We start from the raw sequence: 18,048 nt of genomic DNA, 5'->3' as shown, positions 1-18,048 counted from the left end.
CTAAGTGCAAACACAGCTCTCAAAATCACTTTTTTTTTTTGGCAGGCCAGAAAACAAGTGCTCCTCCCTGATGGTTTGCTTGACAAGACTGCAATTTTTTCTATGGACAGCCTCAAAGTTCTATAAGAGATATATTTTTCATCAGTATTAGTTTTGTGGGGCTTATTGATTGATATTTTTTTTTCCAAGCTCTTTAAACATGTTTGCATATCTAATAGGAAGAAAATAGACTCTTTTCTTATAATATTTATAATATTTTCTTATAATATTTAAGAGTAGACTCTTAAATATTATAAAACCCAATGAATTATTTCAAGCTCTTAAAGAAGCAGGAACTACCAACAGGGAAACAGTATGTTACAGAATTTAAGGAAAAGCTGCAAATCCAAAGTTCTTGCTATAACTTATGCTGCTTAATGGGCAAAGATATTTAAGGTTTCAGTCCTGCCAGGATCCCAATCCAGCAAACTACTTAAGGATGCTCATATGAAGCAAATTGAAAAATCTCATGTTTAAAACCTGACACCTGCTGAAATGCTTTGCTACATTAGGACCAGCAAGCTCAGCACTTCTCAGACAAGCTGCTTGTGAATCTTCTGAAATAATCTGAAAATCAGTTGTGTTGTCCTTTGGCTCTTGCCTTTAACCCTGCCAAACACCCCATGGTTTGTGCATGTGCCACCTCTGGCTTGTCTCAGCACAGCTGCTGTTTCACCATTGAGATGCTTCGAGTACCAATGGTTTCTAAGGCTTTGACACAACTCTTGAAGGTATTCAAGAGAGATGTGGAACAGAGACTCCCAGTACCAGCAACACTGAGCAGAACACACCCCTGATGCAAGAGCTTCGATTCAGAACATTGTTTTAGTGCCTCACAGGGAATGGCAGCATAGCCCACCTACCTTAAAGTCTACTTGGAAGCTGTTGCCTAGGTTGTTCATTTGGAAGTGACACATTTTCCATGACAGATGTGGTGCTCCTGCTCAGAGCACCAGTTCCTCTCTGTTCCTGGTTCTTGTGCAGCCCTGTGAGTCACTCACACCCTGATTCTGCAAAATGCATGTCCAGCCAAGGAGGTACAGAGCCTGTGCTTAAAGCCAAATCATTTCATTAAGGTTTGAGCATGGTCTTTGTCAAACAAAGCAAGTTTCTGCCTTGTAGAAATAATCACATTCCTCTTCACACCCCATGCTTTGAACTATTCCTTCCTCTTCCGATAACCTCAAGCAATCTAGCTCTTGCTTGCCAGATTTGATAGAGATACTGAATACACCCAAAAACCTGTATTTTCTGGACTAGATGGGGGCTCATCAGGTTCAAAAATTTAATAGCTCTGAGAAAAAAATTCAGTCTATTTTATCCTCTACTGTGTGAACATAACTCTCAGTTAAAGACCATTAGGGTAAATTGAATAACTCTAAAATGTGAAAATTTGGCCAACACATTTTTTTAGACAAATTAAATACACACAGATTGTAGCTGGCAATCTGTTTCCAATGACAAAGTAAGAGACACAGCGATGGGCTGTACAGACTTTCACAGGTTTCATACTACAAATGCACTAAATGGACAGCCACCAAGTCCTTAGACATGTGCCTCAATGAAGAAACAATACCAAAAATATGTAGTTGTATGCAAAGAATGGTCTTGCAAAAGAAAACATGTATTCATGCAGAAAAAATAGCACAAGAGGAGAGTATCTTGTGAATAACAAGTTGAAAAAGGAGCAATTAACTCACAACTCAAGCTCAGATAAAAATTAGCTTATCGTTTAGAAAAAAAAAATTAGAGAGAACAAGGAAAAAAAACAAAGGCTTCTTTTGGTTCTATGCAAGTTTGTTTCATTCTTTACCAATATTCTAAAGCATCTGTGCATGTACTGTCCTGTTCTGGTTAAAAAAAGGTGATGCAAGGGATACTTATCTGTGGGAAAAGAGTGTCCAAACACATGAACACTGTGTCAGCACACTGTGGGGTGACACAGCACACTGGCTCACAAGCATCTGCAATTTAATCTTGCAGCTTCTGCTTCCCTACATAGAAATTACTGGCATAAATGGGTATTTTGGACATGAGAAATGAAAACTTACGCTGTGATTTGAAAGCCAGGTTACTAGGGAAAAAAAATATGGTAGGATGTAAGATTGTATCCCTCCTTTTAAATAAAATGAAAAGAAAAAGATGTATTTACCAAGTGAACCTCCCACCTTCTTGTCAGCACAATCACTTCATTCATCACCAAAGTTTTGTTGGACCAGGTAATATTCCTTTGATACTGCAGTGTTTAAAAACCTGCCTTGAGCTGATGATAACACTACTGCCTATAATTTCTAGTGGCACTTAAAAGACTGAACTTCCAAGGTGCTGTTGCAGAAAAGTATAAATTACACCCACGTACAGTGAGAAGCAGCAAGTTTTATAACACTATTTTCATCTTGTGAACCAATATTGATCAGCTCTGAATTGTGATGGATCCCTGTCAACAGAGCTGACTTGCACTGAACTTCAGCCAACTGCTCAACATTCAAACAATCTCCCTGAAGACCCTTTCTGCACCACTTTTGCTACTTCAGAAGAACGTTTTGGACAAACCATAAGCATTTTCTCACTATCTCATTATATTTTTACATATTTGTGTACTGGCTTTGATCCATTTGCACAATAATTGAGGGCAATATTAAAAAATAGTGCTCACGGTCCAAGGAGAGACTGCATCCAATTGCCATTAAAATCTGGGTGGCATCTGGCTGCTTTTTGCTTTAAAAGGGTCTAAGAATGGGCATAGCTACTTCTTGGGCTCCTTAAAGGTAATTCCCTCTCTTTCACAGCAGTCTAAACTGAGAGCTTTGTTCACTCCCCACATTGTACTTGTAGAGAAAGGCAAAATCTGATTGTTTTAGTAACACATTGAAGGTTCCTGGCCTCCCTGGCACCACACTGCCTGCTCACACAAGCAAGGTTACTGTAAAACTGAGACACCAGACACTTGGGCTAAGTTTATCAAACAAAAAAACCTTTCTGAAGGCTCCAAGAGAGCTTTTATCCATCCAAGATATTAAAGGAGTATTTCATAGACTCATAGAATCATCGAGGATTGGACTCCAAGATCATTGTCAACTAAACCACAGCACTAAGTGCCACATCCAGTCATCTCTTCAGCATTTCCAGGGATGGCAACTCCACCCATTCCAAATGCTCGGCTGTTTCACTGAAGAAATGTTGATGTCCAGCTTGAACCTCCCCTGCTGCAGCCTAAGGCTATTTCATCCCATCCTGGCAGACCCCACATCTCTTCTCAGGTGGTTGTAAGGAGCAATAAGGACCACCCCAAGCCTCCTCTTCTCCAGCTCCCTCAGCCATTCCTCACAGGACTTGTGCTCCAGACCATTCACCAGCTCTGTTGACATCCACAGAACTGAACCTGTTTTCACTCATAGTTAGATTTCTACTAGGCATTTCACCATTTTGTGATTAATTCCTCTAATTGGCTATCCGCTGTACTTTTATAAATATGTCAAGAAACCACTGTGCATTTAACTATTTCTCATGTAAGCACAGCATTAACTGCACAAATTAAAATGCAGGGAAAAATCTCTCTTATCAGCATATTGTCAGCTTCCATGGCAATACTTAAAAGGACAACATTAAAAATATAAATTTTAAATGGTATGCTGTTTTTCTCCTATTAATATCCAACAGGTGCAAGGAGTATCAGCACTGTTCAGACCACCACTGAGACAAAACACAAAGTCAGCTTTTACAAGCCCTGTGTGAGTGGCTGCTTTATGTGATTTATTACAGCAGGAGCCTCATAAAACTGTGAGTGTGGTCTTTGGGAGAGAAGGCCTTAGGCAGTGATGCTGCAGCAGAAAGGGGTTGCAGCCTCCCATCCACCAAATGAGAGCAAAGCCATGGAAAAGACCAGGACAGTCAGACTGAACACAAGACAGGCCTGTCCTGAACTCCAGAGAACTTTGAGAAGGAGACAAGACTTCCTATATTAACCAGGCTGCCAAGCAATGATGTCAGCCAAGCTTTAGGATTGTATTTCCCTGGGTTTTTGGAATCTCTTCTTCACCAAATCAGCACTATATTGTTTAACAATAAACACAGCTGATCCTGCCCTTTATGCAGAATGAAGCATTTACCAGCTGTCTCAAAGTCATGGGAGAGAAAAGAAAAACTGAAGTGTTTGGCCATCAGAGTACATCAAACTGTCAAAGCATTTGAACATGGTTACACTTACTTCTATATATATTCTATTCTATTCTATTCTATTCTATTCTATTCTATTCTATTCTATTCTATTCTATTCTATTCTATTCTATTCTATTCTATTCTATTCTATTCTATNTATTCTATTCTATTCTATTCTATTCTATTCTATTCTATTCTATTCTATTCTATTCTATTCTATTCTATTAATTATATTATATCCTATCATATCATATTATATCCTATCCTATCCTATCATATTATATCATATCATATATCATATTAATATCATTTATCTCATATCATATCATCTCATATCATATCATTAAAGAAAAATAAACTGACAGTGATCTTGTACTACATTTATATAATAAACAGTTAATCCACATATTTGTAAAAAGTTCCTAGTTAAAAAGTTAACTTGACAGATTAACTCGACAAGAATTGAGATCTGTCATACTTAAAGGCTGTGACATAATTCTCCCCCACAGCTTCTGGCAAAGGAGAGATTGACATAACTTTTCAACAACCCTAGTTAATACATTGGCAAAAGGCAGAAGAATTTATATGCCTCTTGTGAAAGGTTTTGTTAAAATTGCGTCTATTTTTGCAGCAGATCTTATTAATCCAAATCCATCTGCAAATATCCCTCAGCTTCCAGAGCACTGAAGCCATCAGGAACCCAGCTCATCTGAGATGAATGATAAAATCCCTGCCTTCCCACATGCTCTGTGTCATATGCAGATTGCATATAGCCTGAAAAAATAAATAGCAAACCTCTGACAAAAAGGCAAGGTGGGGATTTATTCTTGCTTTGCTTGTAGGCACCACATATTTGAGCTTGAACCCTAAAAATTCCAGGAAGCCAAAGAGCAAATCAGAACAAACAAATCAAGCACAGCACAGTTTTTCAGGTCTGCCCCAGCTGATCTGCTCTTTTAGCAGCTCCAGTAGGAAGAGGTGTCCTTGCAGATTGGTTTGAAGATGTCTGAGACCGCTGCCTACTTAGAAACACTTTTTGGTCCTTCTTTTCTCCTGGATCATCTTCTCAAGTGTGCCTAAAGTTAAATGAGACTTTGGGTATTTGCTGGGTTTGGTTTTTTTTGGTTTTTTTTTTGCTATAATCTACCTCGTGTTTACCTTTACTAGTTATATGTTTAAATCACTTGAGAATGAATAGCCTCAAATCTTCCTAGGAAAAGTCTTTACAGTATGTGCCGTGACCGAAGTTTTCTCATCAGACACTTCTGAAAACCTGGCTCCACAAGAGCACTTATCACAGAAACCCCCAAAATACACTTCCCTAGGCTGGTCACACCACACTAAGTGATGTGCCACAGCCATTTCCCCCTCCTGAGGATGCACATAATTGTGGCTTCTGAGATAATGCTACAAGCATGGAGAAATGCTAACTTCTGAAATGGAAAAATGATAGCTTGTACAGTAATTGCAGGCTATCATAAATGCCAGAGTTACTTAACTGCAAGATAGAACAAAGGCTGGCCCCAGTTTGAGGCAGTTAAACTCTGCAGCAATCAAAATAAAAATAAAAAGTCTTTGACACAAATGTACTTTTTTTGTTTTTTACTGGAAATTGTAAAGCAGCTCAGCCTCAATAAATCAGAGGTTAAGCCAGCCAAACTACAGGTCTCCTCACCATGAAGACCCTGGCCTGGGGCCTTTGGGCTTTCTGGGAATGAAAGGGAAAAAAAAACCAACCCTAAAACCAGGAACATTCACAAACTTGAAATATTCTTTTCAAAAATACCAGTCATCAGACAGGTCAAAGGGAGACAGGCACTGCAGAGTTGGGCATTGCTTTGCAGAGACCTGGAGCCATGACAGAGTTTGTCTGGAATTTCAGATGTGATCTCATCCCCACCCATGGGCACTGGAATCAAATCCGAAACAAGCAATGAATGTATTGATTTGGCACACAAAGTTGCACTTCATTATTTCTCCAAATCTAGAGTTATATTTACTTATATTTAGCATATGCAACAACTAATAAAGCAGTTGGGCTTCTACAGCCTGAAAGCTCAAGTAATACTTTTACAACAATGTGATGGACCAGTTACCTCCTTCAAGCAGCTCCTTTAGCAATATTATTCAATTTTTGCCTCCCCATCTCCTTTTCTTCAAACCAATTACCCCATTTCCCATTCCTTCAATTTATTTTGGAGGTACCTAGGCTGTGAGAGGGAAGAGAGAAGAAAAAAAAAAAGTATCTTAAATTGAAAAAATCTTTATAAATCTTGAACTTATTTTTAACAGAAAAAAAACCCCAAAAACTTGAGGAAGTGTGAAGAACTCTTTATGTATTATCCTTTCATAGGAACTTTTCTCCCCAGGCTAGTTCACTGTTATTATTATTAAAGAGTTCCATCTCCTTACTCTTTTCCCCTTCTCCTCTCCTCTCTGATATACTGTATTCACTTTTGAAAGGAATTGGGAATTTTGAGCCCTTTCCATACCTGCTGTGTTAGCTGCTACAGAGGCCTCTCATTACTAGTCTACATAAATGGTACTTGAAGCCATAATGGTGCAAAACAATTTTCTAAAGGAACAATTCATTCATGTGGTAAGAAGTGCCTCACTTATTTTCCATAGAAATATATCTGATTAATTTAACTTCTCTGTTTTGAAAGCCTGTTTAACTGTAGTCTGCCTTTGACAAAACAGTACAGAGATTCACAATATTATACAAAGGTTTTGTTTGGTTTACAGTAAGTTTTATTTCCTATTATTTTGTGATGTAGTTTGTTGTGCTCAGGTTTTGAGAATGACTGGTAAAATTCTGCTGAAAATAGAAACATAGAATGAGACTTCCTATCTGGGTCCAAAAAAATGCAATATTCAAGGGAAAAGATAAATTATCTTCAGCTATGAAGTGCAAGAGATTAGGATCATAAGGCAGAAACCATGAAGAGGAACACAAGGTGTAAGGAACCTGATTAAATCTCAAACTCATTCTTCTGCCTGTCCTTGAGGAATGATTGCCAGCTTCTGCACAGCAATATCTCCAAATCTGCTGGTGAAATAACCTCACTCTAGGAAAATGCACACCTCATTTAGACGGCAGGTTTATCCATGGAAACCACCAAGGAACCATGACAAAGAGAAGAATATTCTTGAATCCAGTGACATTATCTGGATCACATCTTGCCACCAGGGCATTTTTGGGTGCATGTGGGGTTTTAGTGGGAGGTGGAGCAGAGTCTGTGAGCTCTGGCACTGCTCTTGAGCATGGTACAGAGGGCACCTGCATTCTCACTAAAAGTTATCATTCAGAAGAGACAAGAATAGTATTCACCTTATGCAGTTTATGAGAAGGATCCTTTTTAGAAGGAAATACATAGGATTCTGAAGTCCCACTGTTCTTTTCACCTCTAGAACAAGGCTTTTGCTTGTGTTTTTGTTGGTTTTTTTGGTCTTAAAAAAGCTCCCTATTGACAATTGAATGAAGCTACTTCATAAAGAAATTAAATTCCTCTCTCATCTGTTAGTGCAGTAAGAGAACACAGTCTTTAGCACCCAGATAGCAGCCTTCCACCTTTGACTTTAGTTTGGACAAGGACCTGTGCTGCAACCAGAACATTTCTGTCAATCTTCATTAAACCTCACCTTGATAATTACCATGCTCAAACCAGCATTAAAATTAAGATGATGGTTTGACTTCCACTCATCACCATGATGGGAGTGTGGAGGATCCAGAAGCATTAGAAATTTAAATTATCAAACTGAAAGAGATGCAACACCTCTGTCCTCCCTATTTTTTGTATTTTCTCAGTTTTTGCTGGGCAAAAAAAAAATAAAAAAAATACAGCAGTGGCACACTCATAACAGTGACCAAACTGTTTTGCCACTTTTGTACTTTATTAGCAACAGGTGAGCAAAGGACTTCACAGTAGTCCTGGTAATTTACAACATTTCCTCTCTCTGCTTTCACATCTGCACAAAACCCTCTCCATGACACTCAGACTGAGACAATGACTCTATTTTTGTCACATTGCCACCCTTCAAACCAACAAGACATTTACAATTCACTGTTACATCATTTTGGACCTGTGTGTAGTACCCAGGCCTCTTTCATCATTGACCTTTCTGCAACATGTGCTGGGTCCTGTAATTGTATAAATTACAGCTTTTGCTGGACATTAACAGATCCAACAGGAGATAATCTCTGCTGTACACAAATGTTCCAAAGGTCTCTGTGGGAAGTTGTACTCTTTTCTTGGATTAACACACAGTGAGGGCTTTCCAGAAAACGAAAGCAGATCTTGGGGACTTAAAAGAAGAAAGGGGTGGAGAGGACAGATTCATACACTCAGAAGAGGAATACTAGGTCCAAATTATTTACTAAGGATTTTACAGCATATGCTGTTTGACTGAAACAGGCTCTCACAGGTGTTGGCTGTATTAACCCTAACACACACTTGGGAACACATTTTCTACTCACACAGTACTTATGAGCCAAGCTTCTTTTTTCACACTCCATTGCCCCCTAAAAATAAACCCAGCTAACATGCACACCTATTTCTAGCTAAGCAGGAAAAATAATAATTAATTAACAAGTCACCTCACCTTCCAAAGCATAGAAGACCAGCAGCGAAGAGGGAATCAATGCAAATATTCATGCCTAGTTATGATAAGAGTAATTCATTACAAGCTCAGTTGCACATTGTAAATGCAGAGCTAGGTTTGCATGTATAGTACATAATCACAATTTTCTCTCCAAACCCTGCATTTCACAGGCAGTTAATTGTCTCTCCACTTGTAGAGGGGAAAAAAGTAGCAATGAAATATTAGAGGACACTTTATCAGGAAGCATATTTAAGATTTATCCCATCTTCAAACACATTACTAATTTCAAAATGACACTGAATTAAAAAAAAAATCAGTGATTTAGATTTCCTCACCAAATCACCCAGTGTTGACTGTCTGGCCAGTTCATGCTTGGTTTTGTTTCTTTCCTTGTGGTAACACATTTTCCAAGAGCTCTACTCCTTTGCACAGGTGGTGCCTCTGCAGCAGACCCAGGATCATCACACTCAGTGGTTGCTGTGGATCCCTACCTACAGCATTTTTTTTGAGGAATACAGTTAGGAAAGGGAAATGAAGTCCTAAAGTTACTAAGCCAGTTAATCCTTAACATATGGAACAGAGAAAAACAGTTTTCTGGCCGGGAAAGGTTTCTCACAGCTGCCTTGTAGAAGGGCTAATGTAAATGATGAGAGTAAGGTGGTTTTCCAGCCAAAAACAATGAGAATATTTTAAATGAGACAATTTGAGGATGCTGATGTTTTAAATCTGCTCCTCCACAGTTTGTTTTTTTTAATGTCCAAGATTATACAGCCTTAAACCCACATCTAGATCACTAGTTGTTAAGAGCACCTATATTTTTCTTAATTCACATATGCATACAACAAATAGCAAAATCCCTACATCTGGGACAGGGCAAAGTTTGCAATAGATAGGCTCACTGTGTGAAAAATGTGCTATATCATATCAAAATGGGTTTCTTGTTCTAGGATAGGAACTGTCACTTAGACAGGCTCTAAGTAATATAAAGTTCAGAAGGAAGCCTGAGTCCGTAAATCACAATTTGATTAAACATCAACAAGTGTTCAGTGGCTCAGTTTCAGTACTCTCAGAGAATACTGATTTAACTGTCTTCAGAGCCCGGTACCTACACAGGGAAACATTTCACTTTCCTAATTAGCAACAGCTCTCACTTTCAGAGGGAGTGACGTGGACAAAGTTTTATCAAAGATAAAAGGTCTGAACTATCTTTTGAATTGTGTGTTGCCTATTTTCCAGATATAACAGCAAGGAACTACACCAAGTCTATGAATTACTTACTTCCCTTACATGATGAGATCTAACCATAAAATAATCTATTTTCTTTTTCTAGGTTTACATCCTAGTAGCACATGCTGAAAGACATCTGTTGCTTACACATTTTTCAGGCTGATTATCTGCTGTTGGTTCCATATAGAGCTTTGTATAGTCATACACTTATATATGCACTTTTATTTAAAATAAATTCCATCCTAGATCTCTTGAAAATGAAGCTATCAATTTTTTGGTTTTAATACAGAAAGTTTTGGCTCAATACCCAGCACTGCTTCCCACCTGGGCAGTAGCTTGACCAGACAATGATTCTGTGGGCTTTAGTTCCATTCACTTGAGAAGCCACAAACTTCAGCTGTTGTTGAGAAAGTCAATTATTCAAAGCTGTGTGGCTTAATGGCTATCAGGTACTTCGTTTAAGGTACAGTATTGCTATAGCCAGAAGTTTTGGGGAGGGAGGGAGGTCTAAAGATTAGGTAGCCCCATTTTGTAGTTGTTTGAAGTGGACTAAGGGGGGCAAAAAAGGAAAAATGAACCATTATTAAATATCAGGTTCACCACTCTCTGCAAGTCATAGCCTTAGGAACACATCCAAGAAAAAAATCCAACACAAAATCAGAACAAACAAAGCCAGAACCCTCTCTTTGCAGTTTGCTCATTGCAGAGCAGGGCCAACCATGGGGCTCTAGATCTGAATTTTTTAAGGCCTTTCCCCATACATGGGAAGACACAGAGAAGACAGATGTATATTTGTCATACACACCCAGTTTCAAAGCTCAGTCAGGCTGAGAGATGGTGCATTGGATACTTAACTAGATTTAAATATCCTGAAATCATTCTCAGATATGTTTCAGTTAGCGCAAACACTTAGTTTGGAGTATAAATTAGGGTGCTAATGAAGAAAGATTTTGGCTCTAAGCCTCCAGCCTGTGCAGATACTGAGACAGGGACAAATTAAATGTCCAGAGGAACAAGAGGCAAGTTGCCCTCCCCACTTCTGCAGCCAGGAAGGAGAGAGGATCATCTCCAGGGCAAAGCTTGGGCAGCCTCTGTAACACGCACTAAGCAGCTTGCTGTCCCTTAGCCTCTGTTGGCAAAGGAGCAGCGGTGACAGGAGAAGTTTGAAGAGCCCCTGGGAGGTTGCCCACAGGGAGGGAAGAGCTGCTGGGACATGGCTGCAGTGCTGTGGAGCATTTTCAATACAATGCTGAGCACAAGGCTCCGAGCTGCCCTGAGAGCCGAGTGGCCTCGCCTTCCCTGAGAAGAGAGGCTGGCTCCACGGAGCTTCACTGCACAGCCAGGGGGTAATGCTCCATCATCTTCCTCTGACTCCACATCCAGCCCTCTTTTCAGCTTCAAAATCCCCAGCACAGAGTCAAATCCCCAGAAGCAGCCATACTTACACCACCTCCAGCTTCATGGAAATAAACCATGGCCTTCCTCTCGCGCGCTGGAGCTGCCACTTTCTTTTCCTGTCTCAAGGTGCTCCCCAGTGGTGGTCAGTCAGTGACATAAACTGATTTCATTTTTGTCAAACACCATTTAAAAACCTGTGCTCCACAAGCTGCTGAATTCAGACACCAGTTATTGTGTGAAAGGCACAAAAATATAGTGCTCCCCTCCACTTCCACTCTCAAATACTTTTCTGTGCTTTGTGGTGTAAATATAACCCAGTGCAAGCTGGTGGAGAGGCACAGGTTGTGCTTGTCAGCACCAAAAAGCAGTAGAAGGGGAGCAATAAATAAACATTTGTGACAAAGAAAAGCTGTCCTGCTCACAACCAAGTCAATGGCAAGACTCCCAGCATGAAGCAGCGTTGCACCCTGCACCAATCTTACTTTTCCCGTGTCTTCCTGTGCAGTTTTCCAAAGGAAAGAAATTCCCAGCGTGTTCCTGACACGGCGTATCCCTTATCTTCTGACTGGAAACACAAGAAAACTCATTGTGCCCAGATCCTGCACTGTGATCGCCTTTCAGTCCAGCTGATAAATAAAGAAAAGCCTTACGTGGCAGTCTTCATTCAAGACACTTAAATCTGCAGCTTCAAATCCGCTTTATGCACTTTCAGTCACATCAAAGTAAAAACACTTTCCCCTAGGAAAAAAAACCGAGGATGGTGGAAAAAGCCTCTGGGTTCTCCTGGCCCATTTAACAGATGGAACACTTACTTTCTGTTTGGTGTAAAGTGACAGCTGGCTTATTAGAACTGACACTGATCCTCCCAGGAGGATTTCAGGGAGCGAGTCACACAGGTGAAGGTCAACACACGGCAAAGGAATTAAATGAAGAGAGGAAGGAAGCAGCTTCCTCCTAAGGACAGAAATTAGCTAACAGAAAAGCTGTTACTCAAGCAGCCCTCTCTGGCTGGAAACACACTAATTGCAATATGTTCTGTTCTAGAGAAATGCTTCCAGGACACTTTTTGAGGGTAAGTTTTTATGCCTGGTCACCAGCTGGATGTGCAGACCCCAGAGCAGTTTCCACCTGCAGAAAGGACCCAGCCAGCATGGCTTGCACCCTGTCACTGTCTGACTGACACAGCATCAAAGGCAACACCTGAAATATCCTTATTTATTAGTCATACATCACTTCTGACATGATTAGCACGGGATGACATATTTTAGAGTGGATAAAGCAACAGACCCAGTCATACTGCCTGAGTGAGTTTTAACTCCTGCACCAGGATTTCCCAGCTGGCTGCAAGAACTGCATGAGTTCTCTGGCTCCCTCAGCAGACCTTCAGCAGGCCAGAGGAATAAAGACTTTAGCCAAGGCATGATCAACTTTTTCCAAGGTTTGTTCAGCACTCCTGCTTTTGCCTCTCTGGGTCTGGCCCTGGAAATGACCTCCCTGCAGCACCAGAACCTTGACAGGGTGAAACCTGGAGAGGGAAAATTTCATCCTCACAACAGGAGACAGACCTGGTGAGAGAGGGTGTATCTGGTGCACAGCTAGGGAAAGAAATGGGGATTTAAACTCTGGCCAGAGCCAGGATTCCTGCCTCAGAAGAGGTGCACTGTCTCCTTGTGTGCAAACCCCTAATGGGAGACGGAGCCCGTGCCCAGATGGTCTGATTTTTATTCCTTTTCATGTTTGCTCTGCCAAAATTACAGCAGTGAAACATTTTCACTAACCCTGCTCCACTGCACTGAGTAGGTCAGCATATGTGTCCCAGCTCAGACAGTCACATCAAGCATGTGGGTGCTGTTCCCCAGGGCCCTGACCTGGACAGCCTGGCATGGGCAATGCAGGATGGCTCTGAGCCACCTGGGACTGTGCTCCAGCTCAAAGCCAGGCTTGGCTTCTTTTGAGAATGCTTGAAGTAGGCCAACACTGAATTACTTTGTTGTGAGCCATTCCAGTGGGTTTGTTACACCTTTCACAATTTAAGAGAGCAGAAGAACAGCAGAAAGTGAAAATTCCACCCTTAGTCAACACAGCCCCCTCTAGAAAACTCTTACTCTGAATATTTCAATACACTTCCAGGACTGGTTTTAACACCTCCCTAAACAAGGACACAAAAAGCATCAGAACTCAGTGTCACCATCATTTTGGGTTTCCCTAACAATCCTAGAAGTCAGTGAGTTTGGGGTTCCAGGGAGAGGTCACTAAATTAATCTGACAGGTACCAGCATCTCTGGTTTTAATCCCATCCCTCTCCAGGCATGTTTGTATGGTACAAATTCACTGATTTTATTATTATAATTTCATGTGCATATGACTTACTTAGAATTATGAGAGCTTTTCCTGGCCAGAGACAAATTAATGTGGCTCTACTGACTACACTGGGACTCTGCCAGAGTGCAGAGTCTGAGGATGTGAGGCTATAAAAACAGCATCATTTCTCTAGAAGCAGCTTATCCCTGGTATCTGTTAGATCTGAAAAAAAAAACAACTCCTCAGTAACTCTGAATTATTGCAATTTTGGTAAATAGGAATTCTGGTATCAGTAATTTTCATGTGAAGCTCCATGTGACAGAGCTCAGGACCACCAAAACATGCTTTTTGTCCCTTGAGCTAACTGAGGATGAAGGTGCAAAAATAAGCATGTTTGAGAAGTAAATTTGATTCTACAGGCTTTTCCTGTATGACAGGAGAGCTGGGCAGGTTTAAATTCACAAAATGTTCTAAATTTCCTAGATGACTTAGAGTGGAACAGAGCAGGTGCATTATCCCAGTACATCTCCAGTTTCCCAGAAAAATACAAGTCAGAAATCCAACTTTCCAATTCTCAGTTCGCATGAGAGGAACTGGATTTCAAAGATACTCAGAAATATACAAAGGAAGGCAGGATCTGAGAAGTTTAGGGCTTAGCCTTAAATTTTTGCAGAGTCCCAGTGGTCTACTCCAGTTTCAATCAATAGTTTCAATTCTGAGGCTCTGGATAATATCCTGAGATTGAGCACGTGTCCATGGAAGACCCCAAGGAACAGGTAATCAAATACATTCCTTGGCTCTAAACAATTTCCATGCAATACCACTTGCATATTAGATACATATTCAGATAATATAGAGCACACACTCAAATGAATATTTGGAGTAGAAATGAACTAACAGCTAGCTCTAATCTCTTTTGAAGGTGACAAGCCTGCTAAAATGTTTTCAAGCGTGAGCCTACCCAAAAGCTGTGGATCTCTTGCCTTCTGCTGGGATCCCAGCACGAGGTGCTTTCCCTCCCTGCGGAGCTCCACCTGCAGAAGTTCAGAGTCTGAAGTCTGTGGAATTAATGTCCTCCACCAGACCATCTCCCCCCTGTTACCTCCCACCCCGTGGACCTCTGCAGGTGGAGGGTGGGAGTCCAGGAAGCACAGGAGCCATAGCAGGGAAAGAGCTGAGCTGCTGGACTTGTAATTAAGCACAATCCATTTACAAGCCCAATTAGAAGAGTTATGGTTAATCCCCACTTGGGAGGGGGGCAGGCAGGCAGACGTAAAGAAATCTTGTTTAAGAGATAAGAACAACAGTATCTAATCCCAGCTGAAGTTCTTGCCTTTGTGCTTAGCTGAAATTACTCCACTGGGTCCAGCTCTCCCAAACTAATCCAGCTTTCATCTCATGACCTACATTACCCAAAGAGACTTTTCCAGTAATCACAAAGAGGGCACAGGTACATCCTCTGAATTTCCTTTTGGACAGCACTGCTGCTTCTGACACTCTCAGAGGCCCCTACAAAGGGCTAAGACACCCCCTAAACCCCAAAACATTTCCATATGGACCAGTGCCATGTGTTTTATGGCCCATTAAGACCAGGTAGCTACCTGGGGAGATGACTGAAGAATGAAGAATGGAGTTAATTGGGCCAGGTACACAGGAGGCAAAAGAAATTTGGCAGGCGGTCGCTCACACCACTCTAGCTGATTATCCTGGTAGTAAACCCTGCACTCTGAGACCACATTTGTTTCCCAGGCTCAGGAAAATATGTGCTTCCTCCTGTGTTCATTTAGTTGGTATGAGGACTGGTACACAACTCCTGCAGGAAAAAATAAAAAGAGCTTTCCATGGCCGTGCCATCCCGTGTGTGCCTTTCCAGCAAACTGCTTCCAGCCCATTTTGTTTCCTCTTTGATCACCAGAACTTTCTGCCAGAAATGACACATTAAATATTTGGCATTCAAGAAAATAAATAAAAAAGGTCAATGGGTAAAAAACGTATCCACGCACAGAATGGCAGTCCTGAAGAAACCAGGAGCAATGTCAGTGCCCTTTGGAAAAAAATCACACAGGCCAACAAGGATGACTGCCAAAAAAGACTAATTCCTTTTATTAGACAGTGCATGTCTTAACCCCATTTTCCTTAATGCTTTAATACACATTTTACCTCATATGACACTGATGAAAAGTTAAAGCCACCTCAAAGAGTACAAGGGTGTATATAGGAAGCAAAGAAACACTTGGGTTTCCTCTTTACAAAAGGGGAGGAAACAAACCTTTATTCATTACAGATAGTAAAATGCTAAAAATGCATAATCAATTTTTCAGCCTTCCAATTATTCTCACTACAAACAGCCATGTAGTTCTAGCAAACCCATTAAATATTTCATTTTTGTCTCTTTCTATACATCCAGCACAATTTCAACACCCAACACAGTGTACATTGTTATTGGTGAGATTTTCAGAAGACAAAAATCAAAGTGTCTGAGGACTAGATTCCTGCAACATAAAACTGCAAAGATTTTTGAAGTACATGTTATATTCTTGTGTCAATCAGCTCCAGTGAGATTAATCATATATATTCATCCATAGGCATAGGTTCCTGGAATATCAAGCCCCAGATAGGTGGGGGTGTTTACAAAATATTATGAAAACTAAATTAGATTTGATTTTATTCTAGTATCTATCAGCCTTGACTTTAAACCACATGCTTCATTTACTTAAAGAGAGGAAGGAGAAGCAGGGAACAAAAAGGTTTCCATGAAAATGGCCCTGTTTTAGAAGGAACCCGGTTACATCTGTCATTGCACAGCCAACACACTCCCCTTGCCCTACCTGGACATGAACCACTTTAAACAAAAAACATAGATATACCATTACAGCTTTTTTTCAGTCTGTCTGTAGAAACTGCCACATGTGCAACTGAGAAACAGTACCTAACCCAGTAATAGCTTTCCCTTTCCAAGAGGAAATATTTGCCTCAGCGTACGCCAGGTTTAGAAATTCAAAGTTCCTAAAAGCTGAGCTATGTTTGCTTTCCACAGACATCAGATAAGACCGTTCACATGAAATGCAGGTATGGTTCAAAATAAAGTAGCAACACAAAAATGTATGCTGAGATACAGAAACACAAGCCCTGAACAGCAGAAGAAATCATTCAAAAATCTGTGTTATCATACACACACATTCACCTTGTTTCTTACATTCAAAGCATACAAAAGTTCCAGCCCAAAACACACTGACAGAAAAAGTTGCTCAACTGCTTAAACTTCACATTTAACACATTCACTGCTCTTTGCAAAGTGCCTCAATGGGTTTAATCTCACAAACACCCCAGAAAACTATGGCCAAATATTATCACCCAATTTATCACTACCATTTGTCCTCGTTTTCTTGCGTATATACCAACAAATATCCTTTTTTTTTGCTTTTCCAGCTGAAGCAGCCAGTTACCTGCTGTGCTTTGTAAGCTCCCATCCACATTCCCCAGGATAACGTGCCGTGCAGCACAGTGAGGAGAGCTCACTCAGACACAAAATAATTCCCAACTTTCTCAAGTAAAGTCTCTGCACTGCATTCACAGGCTGAGCTATGTGTTAACTGTATTTATTCACCACTGAAAGACTACACTTTACAGTTATAACCCTGGCAAATACTGAGCATTTAAATAATTCTGCTTTTCCTTATCTGCACAAAGGGGTTTTATTCCTCTACCACAGCTGTACACAAAAGAATAGAGTGCCATTTCAAACCAAAACTCTCTGAAGTTACTACTTACCAGCTTGTGATTATATATTCAGCAACCCCGAAGAGCTGAAAAGATTTTGTTGCAGGAGACAAAAAGTTACATAAAAACAGGCAGAGTTAACAAAAATGAAGGGAAACTAGCATAAATCCTCTCTTCATTCATCTGCCTAAATGTTCCTGAAGATTAAAAAGGACCTTAAAGAAAGCACTCTCAGCAAAGACTACATCCTCTTGTCAGTCAAACCCTGCATAGTTTCAGCTAGGCATCCGTCCAAAAAGACATGGAATTATTCTATTTTTGTCTCCCAATGCAAGTGGAAACATTTTTACAGATTTGTGGTGAGGATTTCAATTTTTGTAGTGGTCAGCTAGTAGAGGAATGTAATTAAAGACCCTGATAAATGTAAGATAGTCCAGAAAGGAGGAACTGGATAAATCTGGAGATTAAATAACAATTCTGTTACAATTAAAGTCTGATATAAAAACACATAAAAACTTTAAATGAAGTTAAAAATCCAGATGTGGTTAACTGGAAGAAAGTTGTAAAATCCTTCTCTTTTAAAAGAAAATTGTTATCAGTAGC

General features: G+C 40.4%; 1 protein-coding gene across 2 annotated transcripts in view; it reads right to left on the bottom strand.

The window, feature by feature from the left end:
* Positions 1 to 17,748, bottom strand: part of INSC (INSC spindle orientation adaptor protein) — a 127,938-nt gene extending 110,190 nt beyond the window's left edge. Inside the window, exon 1 of one of the 2 annotated variants that reach the window (XM_015632342.3) lies at positions 17,497 to 17,748. The gene's annotated coding sequence lies outside the window, so the exon portion shown is untranslated. Of the gene's footprint in view, positions 1 to 17,171; positions 17,437 to 17,496 lie in introns of those variants that run through there. The other variant, XM_015632346.3, reaches the window with a different exon arrangement.
* Positions 17,749 to 18,048: the final 300 nt, after the last annotated feature.

Source organism: Parus major, chromosome 5 (genome assembly GCF_001522545.3).
Source record: "Parus major isolate Abel chromosome 5, Parus_major1.1, whole genome shotgun sequence".
Classification (NCBI taxonomy): Eukaryota; Metazoa; Chordata; class Aves; order Passeriformes; family Paridae; genus Parus; species Parus major.
This window is presented reverse-complemented; position numbering and strand designations above follow the sequence as displayed.